This window comes from Lactuca virosa, chromosome 1, assembly GCF_052849685.1.
Source record: "Lactuca virosa cultivar CGN04683 chromosome 1, Lactuca_virosa_CGN04683_v6, whole genome shotgun sequence".
NCBI lineage: Eukaryota > Viridiplantae > Streptophyta > Magnoliopsida > Asterales > Asteraceae > Lactuca > Lactuca virosa.
In genome coordinates, this window is record NC_136426.1 from 114,290,041 (window position 1) to 114,308,731 (window position 18,691).

The following is an 18,691-nucleotide window of genomic DNA, read 5'->3' on the forward strand; positions in this document are numbered from 1 at the left end:
TCGATCACCGCATCATGGTGAGGCTGAAATCAACTTTTTAATTCCTTTTTCAATGTCATTCCATTCCAAACTTGGATTCATCAATTCCACTCCATTCTAAATCAAAATATCAAATTCTTATAGCTTCAAATAGACAAGATAAATACATATAACACATCCAAAAAATTTCACAAGTCTAAACATCATCAAAAGAACCAAAATGCCATTGACATCAAAATAACATTCTAGATCATAATTAACCCAAAACTCGGCTCTTTCAACCATGATTCTTGAACCATTAGAAAGCCAATATGTAGGGATTGATGGAGCCAGAAGTCACAAGACTAGCAACAAAATATTTAGTGTTTTTTTTTATCAATTTTAACTAGATTGTTACATCTAGAACAAGAATTGTGTGAATTGTCCTGAGAACATAAGATACTGATCTACACATGTTTCCACAATGGCTTATCTTTAAGGGCTGAGGAACATCAGTGACCTTTCCGGAAAATCCATTGTTTCCATAGGGGGAATCCTTATCATCGTCGGATCCATCGTCCTGATCGATAAATATGATTGATGAGCAAGAATTAGACACAAATACTCCATTGATGTTGTCTGATGTTTATATAATTGTGGGGTTACCACATATCTACCATTACCTTTGATGGTGGCAATAAATCTTTTGGATATGAACTTGAGATAGAGAGACGTGGACAAGAAGGGTATAATTTAGTTAATTTGTCAAATAAGTTGGCACAATGGTAATGATTTTACCCTTTTTATTTGTCCAAAATGACCATTTGAACCCGAAAAAACCCCACCTTATGCCCCCTTAAAGCTCGAAAATCGTTTAGGGACCATTCAAACCACAATTCGAAAATTTGATGGGCTATAATGACATTACCACTTAAATAATATAACCATATTAAGTCATGGATTATTATTCTTTATTTTCTCCCTGATTTATGATATAACCCATTTCAAGCGAATAAGGAGATGGTCCGACATTATGTTTGGACTGAAAGTATTAAAAAAGAAAAGGATGCGGTAAGGCCTTGGTGAATATCTCTGCAAGTTAAAGAGTATTCATAACAAAGCAGATATCCAACATTCCTGAGGAGCCTAGCTCATGTATGAAATAGTAGTCAATAACTATACACTTTGTATTTTTTTAGCAATAAGATTAATTTAGAAAGATTGCACTCTTGTTGTTACAAAAGAGAGTTGGTTGGTTTGATGGCACGACACCTACTTCACATAGTAGATTGGTAATCCAAAAAATTTATGTTACAACATTGTCCATAGCTCGGTATTCATACTCTGGTTGGATTGAGAGACTGTGGGTTGCTTCTTAGCACTCCAAGAGATAAGGTTATTACCAAAAAAATTAGAGGATCCATATGTGGAACTCCATGTTTCCAAGCAACGAGCCCAATATGCTTCTAAATATCCAAAAAGATACGAGTCAGAATGTTGATGAAAGTGAAACAAGAACGAGATACTACCCTTCACATATTGCAATATATGTTTTAATGCTTCAAAATGGTCATTATTAGAGCATGGAAAAATTGTCTAACTTGATTAGCCACAAAGGAGACATCTAGGACGGTAATCGTTAGGTATTGGAGTGTCCCAACTAAGGACTTGTATAATATTGTATCCATAAAAGTGTCATCGATGTTGCTTAATTGATCTTAGGCCACAAGAGGAGTAGCAATGGGTTTGCACTCTAGAAGATTGGCTTGAGAAAGGATGTCATAATCATATTTTGATTGACTTAGGACTAAACCATTTGTAGTATGCACAACCTCTAGGCCCAAAATGTAATTTAGTTTACTCAAATCGTTGATGGAAAAATCTTGATCAAAGATGAGAGAAAAAGGTGTGGATGAGTTGAGGGTTGTTGTCAGTGGGGATAATATCATCGACATAAACAAGAAGATCAACTAAACTCATCTCTTGTAAAAAGGAAAAGATATGTATCTTGAGTAAACAAATCTAATCAAGAAAACGAGGATCATTGTAACCTAATTTTTGCTCCATAAGACCATAAACAACCTTCTTAAGGCCATGGAGCTTGCTTAAGGCCACAAAGGGTCTTCTTAAGTAGACAAATGTAATTAGGACAATGAGGGTCACTATAACCCAATTTTTGCTCTATAAATACTTTCTCTGTAACTGATTCGTTAAGAAATGCATTGTACATAACAATAACCCATTTAGGATTTTTAGAGGCTGGTCTGTAAGTTTTGCAAAGCCACTACTAGTAACATGAGTTAAGTCTAAACTTTTAGGCTTGTGTTTTCACTTTTCATGTGATAAGTCGATTGTGAAATAGAGGTCACACTTGGAACATAAGCAAATATGTATTGTAGAGATTAGCCATGTGAGTCAGTAGAGTGCGAGTTGGATGGATGTTGTTTCAAATAAGAAACCGGGGAGGAAACTTAAAATTGAAAAGTTTTTCCCAAAATACCCCTGGGACTAAAACTGTCCCATTTTCTGGATTATCCAACACCTGAGTCTATGAACCATGTAGATTACTCGGCATTAGTAGAGTAACCGATCGACATAGAAAGCATCAGGTAGGTGGGCCATATTGTTGGTTGTGGGATATATTAAGAAATTGATTTTCTCTTTGATTTGTGCTAAATATTAGAAAGGTTTTACAAAAAAACTAACCTTATATGAATTGCTACAAACGGGTCGTTGTGAACATTAACATGAATATTATTTGAAATTTGAATATACTATATACACACTAACACACAAACTGATCGAGTATCTCTCACAAATAGAAGAAAAATAGAATATATTTGGTACAATTAACAAACAAATGTTATAATGAAAGGAGCGGAAACAGAAAAACTTAGATTGAATACAATTGGAACACAACAAAAGACATAAATCAAAGATCAACATCACATATAGTACCTCGAGATCCATTCGAGGATTTAGAAAATTCTGCGACAACATTTACACATGAAACTGTCATGTGATAATACCTTGATTTCCATATTCCTAACTTAGATCGGATTCTACCCTTCATCTTCAAATCTACCACAACTTGATTCGTCGAGTTCGCCATCTCTATGTCTCGTGACAGTGCCTCTGATAATTTCACATTATGTGACGCAAGATCCAGTTCAGATGTCGTACGATTCCTTTTGTGTTGGTGCCATGAGGGCATAACACCACTACCAATAGTTTCATGCTTGAACAAAAGCGTAAGTTCCATTTTTTCGTAATGAACAGACATTCTTTTGCTTGGATTGAATGTCTTAAGAAGAAAGTTATAAGATGCATTCAGATGGTAGTCCTTGGATAAGTTGTAGTCGTGGATTGAGCCGTTGTTGATGAAATAGGCTGGCGTTCTGGGTTTGATGGTTAGCCAGATTATTAGAATGGTTACACCAATCATGACTATTAATGCAAGCAAGCCTGTAATAATGGTCTTAACCATCATCCAACTTCTTGACCCTAATACAGGTTCGTGTGATGGGCCTCTAGCATTAGGCATTTTTTGAAAATGCAAGATTTTGACAAGATATTGAAGATAATTTTTGGTGTTTTATAGTTAAAAAAGTGTTTAAGAACCTTCTCTTTTTCTTTTTAATCCATTTGGAACAATTTGAGTGGGTATCACTTCTTGAGCTTAAATTTGAAGTGTTTTGATACGTCATGATCTAGATTTGACGTTAAAGTTTAGGTATATATGTATGTCCTACACTTTCTTTTGGATAGGTCGTTTTATATATTAAAGTGGAAATTCTTAAATCTGAAACAATATCATATAGTTGTAGTGTGTGTATTAAACATATGACAATTCCCTCTCTTTTTCCCTTAGAACAGCTTTTACGTACAAACAAAAATCTAAAAAATTCTCGACCTTCGTATTACAATGGTTATGAATTTATCAATTTTAATTCTTTATATGTGTTGCAATGTGCAAAGAGAAACAAGGATTGGAATTGAAATAGGGGTCACCTACCCTTCAATTTTATTTACCTGATCTTCCAATAATTTAATAAGTTCAACAAAATAAAAAAAGGATTAGCCTTTAAACTTTATGCTAGCTTCAAGATAGAGGAAGAGATCAATCTCAAAATGTGTTTAGAGAATATCGCTAGAATTCTTTCTTGACCTCACAGATTATTTTCTTGTTAAGATGAATTATATCCATCCTTCCAACTTATTTTGTTTCATCTCTTCCACATCAATTTTTTTCTCTTTCCTTCTTTTCTATCTTTTCCAACCCATAACACATGCAAACTTATCTTTTTCAACTCATTCAACACATTCAATTTTTAATTTTAAAATAAATACAAAATAACTAAAATCATACAAAATTTATTAACAAAAACATTAAAACATTAAAACATTAAAACATACAAAACTAATTTACATGCTAATTAAAAACATACAAACACAATTTATACAAGTTTTACAACATAAATTACAAGTAAGAATAGTATGAGAGAGAGAGAGATGTGGGCTCTCAAACCCATCTTACTTCAATAATGTGGTACTCCCAACCACTAGGAACCATCGTGACCGTGTTATCGCCACCTTTCTCGTCTTTCCCGTAAATCGTAATAGACATCGTCCGCTTTAATACGGTTTTTTGATGTTTTTTTGAATATTTTTTTTAGTTTTTTGACGTGTTGTTTGAATACATTTTAATTTTTTTTACGTATTGTTTGTTTATACTTTTTGAAAAAATGTTAAAAAAAAGTTCGTTAAATGTGAATATTATTAACTTAGATTAGGTATAAAATTATATTTTTAATAAGATTAATAGATAGGCTAACAAAAATACGAAAAGGGGTTTCAAGTTATATAAAGGCTAATTGGAAAACCATATAACTCGAAAACGAACAAAATTTCTAAAAAAAATAGAACTAAAAAACTTTGAACACATGTGTTTGAGTTATATGAATTTTGATTAACATTTTTCATTTGGAACGAAATGTAAAAAAAATTATAAAACTAAAAAAATTGAATTCGAATCCATTGACACTCGATTTAAATTTCGGTTAACCTATACAATAACCCTATTAAAATAAACAATTATATACCTAACATGTGTTAATCATATTCTCATTTAACTAACTTTTTTATATTTTTTATACACAAAATATTTATAAAAAGCTTTAAAAATATATAAAAAAACAAAAGATAAAAAAAAACATTAAAAAATATACTCGAACAAAACATTAAAAAAAAAACACTAGAAAAATTATCCAAATAAAACGTCAAAAAAATATAAACGAACAAAATATAAAAAACATTAAAAATATATTTGAATAAAATTAAAATATATATATATATATATATATATATATATATATAAATCATAAAAATATAAATAAATAAAATAAAATGTAAACGGCAAAATATAATAAAATTAAACAATTATATATATATATATATATATATATATATATATATATATATATATATAAGAAAAAGAAATATATAAAAGTAATGGTAAAATGATATTTTTAAGTGGATTAAGGATGTGCAGTGCAATTTCTTTAAACCACAGAGATGCATCTTGTCAAATTTTAAAGGTTGGACTGAATGTGCGAATTTGAGCAAACCATAGGGACGAAAACTGTAATGTACTCTTATAAATAATAGCTTTCTTTATAACTACTAGACGAATATATGTGTATTACACTAAGGATGAGCTTTAGAACCGGACCAGTTCGGAAACGGAACCGGTTTTCCTATATTATATGAACCGGGAACCGGACCACCGTTTCCGGTTCCGGTCACGGTTTTTCGGTTATTTTTCAAACTAGAGCCGATTGAAATATTATAGATGATATGTTATCTTCCGGAGCTTTTAAATGATTCAATATTTAATCAAATTATGACTTTTTACATTCTAAATTAAAGTACCAACACTAAATTACATGATGAAAAAAAACCAAGTAATTCCGACTTCATATGAGTGAGTTATGCGCATTTTAAAAGCAGGGCATATTTCAAAAATAAAATTGTTGAAACAGAAAATACGCAGCATTGATATGTTGTCTTCCGATGTTTATAATTGATTCAATATCTAACAAAAGTATGTGTTTTTATAGTCTAAAATGAACTACAAACACCAAGTTACATTCTAGAAAAAAAATAAGTAATTCCGACGTCATATGAATGAGTTATGCTCATTTTAAAAAAAATGTAACAGATTCAAAAAAACAAAAAACAATGTTGAAATAGAAAAAACGCAGCATCAATATTCTTTCTTTCGGGGCATGTGTCTGATTCAATATCTAACCAAAACATATGTTTGTACAGTCAAAAATGAATTACAACTCCAAATTACATGTTGGAAAAAAATCAAATAATTCTGACTTCATATGAGTGAGTTATGTGTATTTTAAAAAACGAGAAAAATGTCAAACCGGTTCCGGTTTTTAAAACCGGGATCGGTTTTTAGAACTGAAACCGATTTTCATCAAAATGGAGAACCGGTAACCGGACCTTGTTACCAATTTCGGTTCCGGTTCCGGTCCGGTTCCGGTTCCGGCGGTTCTAATGTTCATCCCTATATTACACATAATATAATTATGTACTTAAACTTTTGATAAATATATGTCAAGGTTATAAAAATCGTTCGACGGTAGCTCGACGGTTGACTGGTGTTAAGGGATTAATCGGCCATGGCGGGGATTAATCGTGGATTAATCAGGGACCATAGATTATTAATAAAATATTAAAATTAATTAAATATTAATATATATTAAGAAAAATAAGTACTTCAAAATTAGAAAATAAGAAATTTTGTAATTTGAAATTTTGAAAATGCGAAAATATGAACATTTTTGTATAATATTTGAAATTTTGAAATTTTGAAAATTTTGGAGTAAAAAAAAGTTGATTTTTTGATTTTTTTTTTTTAATTTTTTTTTTTTTATTTTACTTTTTTTTTACTTTTTTGACTTTTGTTGACCGATTAATCCTGCCAAGACCGATTAATCCCTCCAAACTCGATTAATCCTAAATTTCCGATTAATACCCTAATCCTCGACGGTTGGAGAACGACAAGCGATTAATCCACGATAAATCGCCGATTAATTCTGATTTCTGCAACCATGATATATGTTATTGAATAAGTTAATATATAAATTTGTAATTAGTTTCAATGACATAATAAGATAAACATCATATCATCATATCATATCATATCATATCATACTATATTATAAAGGAAGCATTTTTCCTTTCACCACATTCATTTGAAACTCTCATGACTTTTCAATTTCTTTCTAATAATAATTATAAGTTGGTTAATAAGGTTAAATAAATATCAAACCTAAAGTGTAATCATATATAAACTAAAATTCAATATTAAAATAATATCTTTACTTCTACTTATTAAGTGATTTTTTTAACTTTTAACATATTATACTTAATTTATTAGTTTTAATATATTGTTGGATGTAAACCATTATCATTTTAAAGATATAATTTTGGAACAATTTGTATAAATATCAAACCATAAGTGTAATCATAAATATACTACATTTCAATTTTAAAATAATATATTTACTTCTACTTATAAAGTTATGTCTTTAACTTTTAACATATTATACTTAATTTATTAGATTTAAGATGTTGTTGTATGTAAACCATTATCAGTTTAAAACTACAACTTTTTAACAGTTTGGATAAAATACTTAAATTGTTATTTTAAATTTAACGTTACAATGTGAACTTAAATATAAATTTCAGTTTCACTTAAAAAACCAAAGAATATTTTGTAAATAGTTAAAAGTGATAAATTGTAGTGATAAATGCAAAAATTAAATTTTAATCTCAAATGAACTAAAATATTTCCTAAAGATATTTTTATAATCGTTAAAAGTTTTCAAATAAGTAGCTTAAAATAACTTACAATAACAATAGTTAAAATAACTCTATATAAATGATTATATTATTACCTTTAAAATCAAAAAAACAATGTTTGATGTTTTAAATAATTATAATGATAAAAAATAAAACATGAAGCAAATAAATTTTAAAAAATTAATTAACAATAACAACAACTATAAATAACATTAAACCATATATTATATTTAATTTTATTCATGTAACTCGCGGGTAGAAGTGATTCAAACGATTAAGATTATGCAGTTATAATAGAAGTATATATTATCATATAATTCAAGATAATCAATACATTATATCAATTTAGTATACGAATTATTATATCAAATTTAAAAAGAATGTTATTGCTATATTAAAAAAAACATATATTTGTAAAGACTTCAACTATATAGGTGTTTCTGCGCAACGCGCGAGCATTCGCCTAGTTTATTATAATCATATCACTTAATGGCTTTATCTGTTATTTGTTCGTGAATAGAATTAAATATAATTAGCTTAAAAAAAGTTTTATTTGACTATTTTTTAAATTTATTTGACTATTTTTTAAATTTCGATCATTATCATTAACTTAGAAACCATTTATTTAGAAATGTTCAACTATTACAAAAAAATACTTTTGAATGTTTTTTTACTTGGTTTGATATTTTGATTTAAGTTTTTTATAAATAATATTTTCTAACTATTTTAGAAAATAGACTTTGAATATTTTTAATTTTATTGATATTTGATTTATGTTTTATGTTTAATACATTTAAACCATTTTTTTAACTATTTTGAAAATTAATCTTTTAACACATTTTAATTGTACTTGATATTTTGATTTATTTTATTGTTAATTAATTAAGAAACTACTTATTTAGAAATTTTTTAATTTAAAAAAAATAGTTTTGAATTTTTTTTTTTGTTAATTTTACATTTTAGTTTATGTTTATATTTACATTTAACCATTTTTAAAACTATTCTAAGAATTAGGGTATTTTAATTTTCAAGTTTATTTATGATTTTAATTTAAAAGTATTACATTTAAACGTTTTCTAAACTATTTAAAAAAACAGCCCTTGAACAATTTTAACTTTATTTGCTATATTAAGTTAAGTTTTGCACTTGATAGTATATTATATTGATAATTTAAAAAGCCAACCATTAATAAGATAATATTTTATATTTAACAACATATCTAAATTAAAAAAATCAAGTATATTAGCTAGAAATTAGAAAATTGACGGAAATCTCAAATGAATACCATGCAGTTATATTTGGTCCCTTGTCAAATATACTAAGTGAATTGTCGTCCATTGTACATAATACAATAACGTAACTAAACTATTAATGAATATATGGTATTAATAATACTATATCGTTGTTAATTTGTTTAAAACTATTCTAATTATTTTATATATACAACTAGTATTTGAGCTTGCGCTCTGTCGCGGGTTTTTACGTGTTTTAAATGAGAATTGATTAAACAGTGTAGCATATCATATATAAGACGTGCAAATTATTAAAAAACTAAGTTCAAATAACTTTTGATTAAATCTTGGAACAAAACAGTAAAAAATTTAAAATTAGGAAAAAATGTGAATGCATGAAAAACAAAGAATCGAAGAAGAAAATCACATTGTTGAAAATTATAAAAAAACCAAAATGTTTGGTTGGATTTTGATATGTGACAAAATTATTCCATAAAACAATAAAAAGTATTTTTTTTCTCTCGAAAATTCAAGTTTTAAAATTTATTTGTTATATGATAATGGTCTACAAAAACAATAAAAATTTATAAGAAATAAATGTAGGTGATTTTACCAAAAAAAGAGTCAAGAGACTATTTTTATAATTTGTATGGATTGTGAATAAAAGAAAAAAATGAAGGGGCCATTTCTGTAAATTTATATTAACTGTCAAACAAATTCAATATAATTGGATGACTTCAATAGAAAGTAAAATTATAAGGGTTATTTCTATAAGTTAAACTTAAAGCAATTGAAAGATGTCCAGTGGCGGGCGCACGATAGTGGAGCACAATAGTGAAACCCAATTCAACAACTTGTACAATATGCATCATAAGTTATACTATTAGCTACAGTGATTTTAGACATAAAAGAAAAGTTACATTTTGTAATTTGTATATAGACAAAATTGCAAAAATGATTGGATGTGGTATGTATTTTTTTAGGGTTTTAATTCAAACCATGACTTTTTTGGATTGGTGATCCTTTTGAGCTAGTTTCGTTGTGCTTTTGGTCCTTCCAAATAGTGAAATGACTGTAATACCCTTGGGGTATTTATTTTCCATTTTTCTTTCATTTCTTTTTAAATCTAATATTAATTTATTTATTTTAATAATTAAAAAATAATCTCTCTCTCTCTCTCTCTCTCTCTCTCTCTCTCTCTCTCTCTCTCTCTCTCTCTCTCTCTCTCTCTCTCTCTCTCTTCCATCCCGTTTTACATCTGCAGATTACAATGAAACTAACATTGTAAACAATTATCCATGGAGGGGCCTCTTGATTTATTTTAAATAAATAGGGTACTTAATATGGGTTTGGAAATTAAGTGAGGTACTGAATGTGTTTAAATGAAAGTTTTGGAAAGTGAATCATCTTCTTCCTGGATTCGGTTTCACGCAGGAAAGTAGCGACCCATAATCTGGGTCTCTTGCGTCGACTGATCAAGATACGTGAACCACAAAATAAATATAAGGAAACTATGGTGGTGGTGGTCGAATATTCACAGTGGCAGGATGTGGTGGCTAGTCGAAGTCCTCACGGTGGCAATAACCAAAAAAAATGGTAGTGGGTGGTGATGGGTGATACACAGTGGCAGCTCCATTGCTCCTCTTTTGCGTTTCGGTCGGCGATATTGACGAGATAGGGATGAGGAAGGTGGCAAATGGTTGGAGGAAAAGATTTCAATAGTAGTAGCAGCGGTGGGTGGTGGTGGTTTGCGTCGGCAGTGGGTGGCAGCCCCACTACTGGGTTTTTCTTGCTTCGATCGTTTTCTCCCGTATTCGCTCGTTGTTGTTGGCGGTAGTGTCGTCGAGGGGGTTGTAGCGAGTTGCAGATGACGATAGGAAGGTTGTGGAGGGTGGTGAAGTGATGAAATAGGTTTTGTCGTCGGGGGTGGGGTCGCAAGCAGTAGTTGCAAGGAGAAGGAAAGGAAGGCGGTGTAGGGCAGTAGAAGGTGGTGGAGTGTGACCGGAGCAAAGGCGGAGGAGGGTCGACAGTCACTGTGATCGTCGATGAATCAAGGAGAGGGAGAGAGAGAGAGAGGGGGGTGGGCCCCTTCTTATTTTTTTAATTATTAAAATAAATAATTTAGTATTAGATTTAAAAAGAAATGAAAGAAAAATAAAAAATAAATACCCCAAGGCTATTACAGTCATTTCACTATTTGGAGGGACCAAAAACACAACGAAACTAGCTCAAAAGGACCACCAATCCAAAAAAGTCGTGGTTGGACTAAAGCCCCAAAAAAATGCATACCACAGGGACCATTTTTGCAATTTTGTCTTGTATATATTTATAATATCTCAATAACCATTACCTACATGTTTAATATGAAAATAAAAAGACAAAATTGCAAAAATGGTCCCTGTGGTATGCATTTTTTTTTGGGTTTTAGTCCAAACCTCGACTTTTTTGGATCGGTGGTCCTTATGAGCTGGTTTGCTTGTAGTTTTGGTCCCTCGGAAAACTGAAAAGACTAAAATACCCTTGAGGTATTTCTTTTTCATTTTTGTTTCATTTTTTATCTATTTAAAAAAATTAAGAAATCTCTCTCTCTCTCTCTCTCTCTCTCTCTCTCTCTCTCTCTCTCTCTCTCTCTCTCTCTCTCTCTCTCTCTCTCTCTCTCTCTCTCTCTCAAGATGTGTTGCATTATTTCATTAGTGTTCTTATTTTCAGCAATACTTCAAGCCAAGAATACCATCACTAAAATAAAACTCCAAGCTTTTAGTCCATGTCATCGTCATCAGGAAGATAAAATTAAAACACAGATCTGGAATATGTTCATACGAGGAGCTAGAAATTAAAAACAAAACTAAAAAATCCGAAGAAATGAACACAAAATTCCTAAAACTCCTTTTATTTGTCAAACACATACATAAACACAACATAACCATAAACTGAAAAAAACCCACCTGCAATTTCATCTTCCCCAGACACCTCATCTTCAACGGCGACTTCATTTTCGTCCCTAATTCAATCAGCGAGAACAAAAAAGCAAACCATGGTCACTTAAGTTGAATATTGAGTTGCTGGGATTTCAATTTTAAAACCAACAAAACACATATTTCTGGAAGAAATCAAAAATGATTTTGAAATCTAGCAAAATACAAACACTGCATTCCTGGGATTTTGATTTTATAACCAGCATAACATATTTTTCATTTTGAAACCAAACAAATTGAGGGCACAGTAGGCAATGAACCCATTTGAAGAAAATGAAGGGGGTTTTGTAGACTTAATTCTTTAGCGTATTTCTCATCTAAAACCTCATTCTCTCACCTTCTCTTCCTCCACCTCTCCCCTTCGCATCAAAAGATAAAAACTCTGCCTCACCCACCTGTCACATCACATCACGTCATAAGATACTCCACCACCCCCAAAATCACTACCACTATCTCTGTCGGAGACAAACTCCCCGATCGCTGGTTGTATCTAGGCGGCACCGACGTGGGTACCGACGAATCTTGGAATGTGATTAGGGTTGAAGCAGCATCCACTTTTTTCTCAAGAAATCGATGGTGGAGCTATGCAATTGATGAAGTCGGATTGGTGGTGGTCAGATTTGATGGTGAAGAAGCCTATGGTGGTGTTGGTATGTGATGGTGAGATTGAAGCATGTGTTTTAATTTTAGAGATTGCATGTATTTTTAAGGAGAGAGAGAGAGAGAGAGAGAGAGAGAGAGAGAGTTTTTTTAATTTTTTAATTATAAAAATAGATAAAAAAATGAAAGAAAAATGAAAAAGAAATACCTCAAGGGTATTTTAGTATTTTTAGTTTTCCGAGGGACCAAAACTACAAGTAAACCAGCTCATAAAGACCACCGATCCAAAAAAATCGAGGTTTGGACTAAAACCCCCAAAAAATGCATACCACAAGGACCATTTATGCAATTTTGTCAAATAAAAATAAATTTATTTTTTGATTTATTATTTTTAATTATCAATGATTAATGAATTAACATATATACCTTCCATGTTAGTATTCCTTTAATGAAATCTATCTGTAGATTGTATGTGAATTTGACATTGTGATTTAAGATTTATATGTAACATTATATTTTAACTTTTATTATTATTAAATAATTAAAACACTACCTCTTTCAAAAAAAATTCATTAAAAAATTGATCACTATTTTTTTTTGTTAATTGTGGTATTTTTATTTAAGTTTTATAATTAACATTATATTTGAACTTTTAAACTTTTTAAAAATGTAGTTTTTGAACATTTTTTTTAAGTTTACTTGGCATTTTGATCTAATATCATATGTAAATTAACATATTAACTGTGTTAAACTGTTAATTATAAGTGATCGTTTAAAATGAATAAATTAAGTATATTTAATTTATGTTTTGAATTTAACACCATATCGAGTATATACGTTTAACTTTAACATTAGAGCGTAATCCCATGACATACTCTCGGATTACTGTCGACCCCAACCTCTCTTTGCGATCATCATGTCTTGGATCCACTAGCTCAAGCAAGAAGTCCCTGAAATATCAACATTTCCATCCTTATACCTATCTGTCGATGATAAGCTTTTGAATGACCAACATATAGGAGAGCCAAACATCCAAGTCATTAAACTATGGTACCTTCAAGTTACTATATCGTGTTCCAGTAGAATAATTGGGTCCTAGTTACAATTAATTGTTTTGCATGGAGGGCCTTATTAACAACAACTTATTATTGCCCGTGTTAGAGATACACAAAACACCGGCTTATGATACGAAACCGATTTGATCCAGTTTAATAAGAACTTGTATGGTTGAACCTAGTGAAGTTTGAAGTCGAACGAGAAATCTTTACTGGCTTGAGGATTTATGTCGTTTTACTTGTAAAATCGGTGTGGGCGGAACCGATTTCAAAACATTTAAAAAAAACAATTTTCATATAGTAAAAAATGTTGTTTTCATCCATTATTTTTCCAATATGTTAATAATAAAATGTTTTAGATTTTTTTTATATGGATTGATGGTATTCCGGCCGTTCGGTTTCAAAGAGTGATCATGGATTCGATTTGTGCTACTCTCATTTGGGTCTTATGGACGTATCGGAACAATCTTGTTTTTGGCAACAAGAAGTACAAGAAAGAGTTTATGTTTGATTTTATCGTTTCTTTTTCTTATAATTGGTATTGTAATAGGAATCATAAAGCTAGGAAAAATTGGAATGAGTGGATGCTTAATCCTCTCATGAACTAATTTGTTCTTGTTTGTTAGCTCTTTGCTAGTCTTTTTAATAATACATTCAGCCGTTCAAAAAAAAAATATTTTAGATGTTTTCCATAACCGAGTTCCACACTTGTACTATCCTGTATGTCATAGAAACATTTTTCTTAAAATTGAAAGTTGAATTGTTCTTTTGTTAATAAAAAGTTTATTGGTTCATTTATGATAATAATGAAAAATATATTAAATCCTGACGCTAAAATTAAATTCGGCCAATATAAAAAACTAGCTAAAAAGAAAATTTTTCTTGGTTTCACCCAAATTGATTATGAACCGATTCTAATTGGTTCTTATAAGCTTTATAAATTTTTGTTCGAATTTATTGACCAAAACTGATTCGAATTAAAAAAAGAAAAAAAATTGTATACCTCTAGGCTCTTTGGCCAAGTTAAAACATGAGGGGTAAATAGACTTATTAAGGTAATTAAGTTTTTGGTTTGTTCACATCTGGGTAACTATTTTTTTTTGTACACCTTTAGGTAACGAACTTTTTGGAAGTGTAGACATATGACCATTATGACCAGCTATAGCATGTTACATCTGGTTATAATGGTCATATGTGAACACTTCCAAAAAGTTCATTACCTAGATATGTACAAAAAAAGATAGTTACCCAGATGTGAACAAACCGAAAATGTAAGAGTAAATTACAAGAATGGTCCCTGTGTTTAGGTAATTTGTGTGTTTTGTCCCTAACTTATTTTTTAACTCAGATGATCTCAACTGTTTATTTTTGTTGTGCATTTGGTCTCTATCTTACCTCAAACTATTGTGCCCTTTTTAATTTATTTCTTAATTAATTTTCTTATTTATGTATTTACTTTTATATATTTAAAAGTTGCTTTGGTTGTTATACCCTTATAAATAAAGAGATGGAGAATTACGATTTCAGGAAATCATGTCAAAACACGAGTTTCAGCCATCATCGGCTTAATTTATGTATTTCTACATTTTTTTTCGATTTTTATTAATAACTGTAATCAAGTTACAAGCCAACTCCAACCACAAAACACTAAAAACATGATTTTTCAACATAAAATACAATTGGTACGACCACAAACTAAAACTTTACACTAAAAAATAAAAATACATATATTATGTGTTCATTATAATTTATCATAACTCAATAATTATAATATTTTTAGATTAGTAACTATAATAATAATAATAATATCTTTTTAAATCGTTAATATTTCTCATAAAAATTACGATTATGAGACCCATGTATTACATTGGTTAATTTTAATATATATATATATATATATATATATATATATATATATATATATATATATATATATAAGTCAAAATATTTGAGAACTTTGAATTTATAATAAAATAAAAAAAAATAATGAGTTATCATAATGGAATTTTTTTTATCTTTTAAATTTAAATAAATAAAAGAAATTAATGAGTTTTAACTTTGAGAATTTTGAAATTAAAAGATAAGTTCATTAATGAAATTGATATCCGTTTATTAATACATTTATTGTAATTATTATATTAAAATATTATGTGAAATTTAATAAAATAGAAACACTCATAAAATGACATGTGGAAAAAATTAATTCAAATTAACTACAAAATGACATTTGCCAAATTGAATGAGAGTGTGACAAGTGGGAAAAAATATATTCATTTATTAGAGAGGATTGGTTTATATTATTAGTTATTTTAAAACATCTCCGATGGTTTTCTCAAAATTATACTCCCTCCGTCCCAAAATTACTGTCCACAGACAAAAAACACACAGATTAAGGAAACATTAATTAACACTAACTTTATACAATAAAATGACAGTTTTGTCCTTATTTTGCATTTAATGTTCAATTAAATGCTTAGTTGGTTAAGTAATAATGAGGGGGTATTTTGGTAAAAATGTTATTTGTTTTTAAAAGTTGACTATTATTTTGGGACAAACCAAAAATGAAAGATGGACTATAATTTTGAGACGGAGGGAGTAGTATTTAAGGTAATTTAATTGAGAAATGATGGCAAGTAGCAGAGAGTGGAGAACAAATTGAATAAAAACAAAAACTTTTAATGGCGAACTCAAATGGAATAGTGTTTCGTTTTTGTTTTGTGGTAGGTTTTTCGTATACACATCACGTTCATGACATGATGTTGATGTGGCCAAAAAGACACATCATGCACACCCTCCATGGTCGGCATGAAAGCTTCTTCGCATGGTTGTATGTGTCTGAGGGCACGCCTTCGAACGCACATTTGAAGATCACAAGCTTTCAACGGTTGCTTTAAAAAAATAAAAAATAATTAAAAAAAAAAAAACTTTTTTAAAACATTACCTATAAATACAGATCAACTCTAGATAAATGAGATATGAATTATGACAATGTGGGGTGTTTGAGTATTTTTAAGAGCAGTCGGTATGGGTCCCCTTCACGGTGTTATTGTCTACGTGGAGGGCCCATAACGTCGTTATAACGCAAAACACACCGCCCCCCTTGCTCGTTATGGGGCTTCTCGTGGTAACGACGACCTAGAGCAGTGGTGTCTTCTTCTTCTTTAGCGTCTTATTCTTCTTCTTCTTTCTTCCTCTGTTTCTTCTTTTTCACCACCTTAACGGTGGTATAACATGGAACATCATCTCCTAATCCCGTTGTAGAGAGAAGATTGTGATGTGGCTACGTTATGGGAGGGTATGAGTGTTGCCCATACCCAATGTTATAAGTAAAATGATAAGAAAATGTTACTGCTGTGGCAATATTTTTGATGTGCTCGTATAGATATGACAATTATAACATATTTTCTTGAAAATGGGTGGAATAAAATTATCCACAACAAGTAAGTTCGTTACTTGAACTTTTTTATGAAAAACTCATAATACAAAAGCCTATTGTATCTCTCCCAATAAGAAAGCTTTTATTTTGTTCTTTATTAATAGTTTTTAATGTTATATACTTTTAATTGGTTAAAAATCTATTGGTCTCATACAAGATATGAACAAGCTCTTAAGTAGAGCTTTTTAATTAACAAATTTAGTCAAAAACTTAAAATTTAAAAAGCTCTCACTATAGGTTTTTTTATTTTTAATTTTTTTTTTTTTGAAAAAACTCATATATGCTTTTATATTGTATTCTTTTCTAAACACATCAAATAAAAAAACTTGAAAAACTAAAGACAAAACTGCAAAAATTCATGTGGTGAGAATTTTTTCTAAGGTTTAGTCCAAACCTCGACTTTTTTGGCTTTATGGTCCTTTTGGCCTAGTTTGTATGTGGTTTTGGTCCCTCCGAAAATTAAAATGATTATTGTACCTTTTAATTTTTATTTTTACGTTTTAATATTCTTTTTTAATAATTGAATAACTAAAAATATAAAAGAGGGCCCACATATCCTCTCTCTCTCTCTCTCTCTCTCTCTCTCTCTCACACACACACTCATTGTATGTGTAGTACAAACCTATTTATTAATTAAGGTAAAGAAGGTTGCCTTGTGCTTTCCCGTCCTTCCTTTGAATCGATGGCATAATCTTGCTTTGACTATACCATCGGAGGTCATCTAACACCCATTCATTTTTACATTTTTTAAGCTCTACCAATACACTTACTGAAGATCGTAAACTCTACTCTTTATAACACATAACCCACATGCCAATTTCATATTTAAAATCTTAACAATATTTCAGCACCCATCACTGAATTGGCCTATTTAACCAAATGATACTCAACAATGGGAGACTATCACCCTAATTCCATGTTTCGATATTTGTACATGTTTTATTTTATCTATTGACCTGGATATATGAGATATGATGGTTTTGGATACGTTCAGTTACGAATCAACTAACAAAAAGTGACAGATGATTACTGCACCATAGGCATTCGATGAAATGCTTGAGAGAATATTTTCTACTTGATATGATCCTTTCCACCTTCAGAACTGAAGCAAGCATCACACTTTCCAAGATTAAGCACCCTCAACAACCATGTCAACTTTTACAATTGTAGCTCTTCAGTCATGGTGGTCTGCTCATTGTTTGAGAAAGTACAGTCTTACCATTGCAACACTACAATAGACACTGGATTATACCGACGACTCTTCAAGTTCCAGCCGAGACAAATAAACCAAATGTTGAGAACTTGCTTGCTGGAACTATTTTACTTCTCTGTTTGAGAGAAGCTGAGGCAAACGATGAACTATTTTACGTGTTTCACCCTGTTCCTATATCTGTAACACCCCGTTTTCAAAAGCACTTTTTGGCGGTCTCGGAGGCCTAGGGTATGAGCGATTCGGTCTTTTAGGGTCCCGGGATTTATTCGGAAGGTTTAAGACTTGGGTGTGTGTTCAGGAGCGTAAGGCTTCTCGCCACCTTTTCGTGGATATAAAGTTCG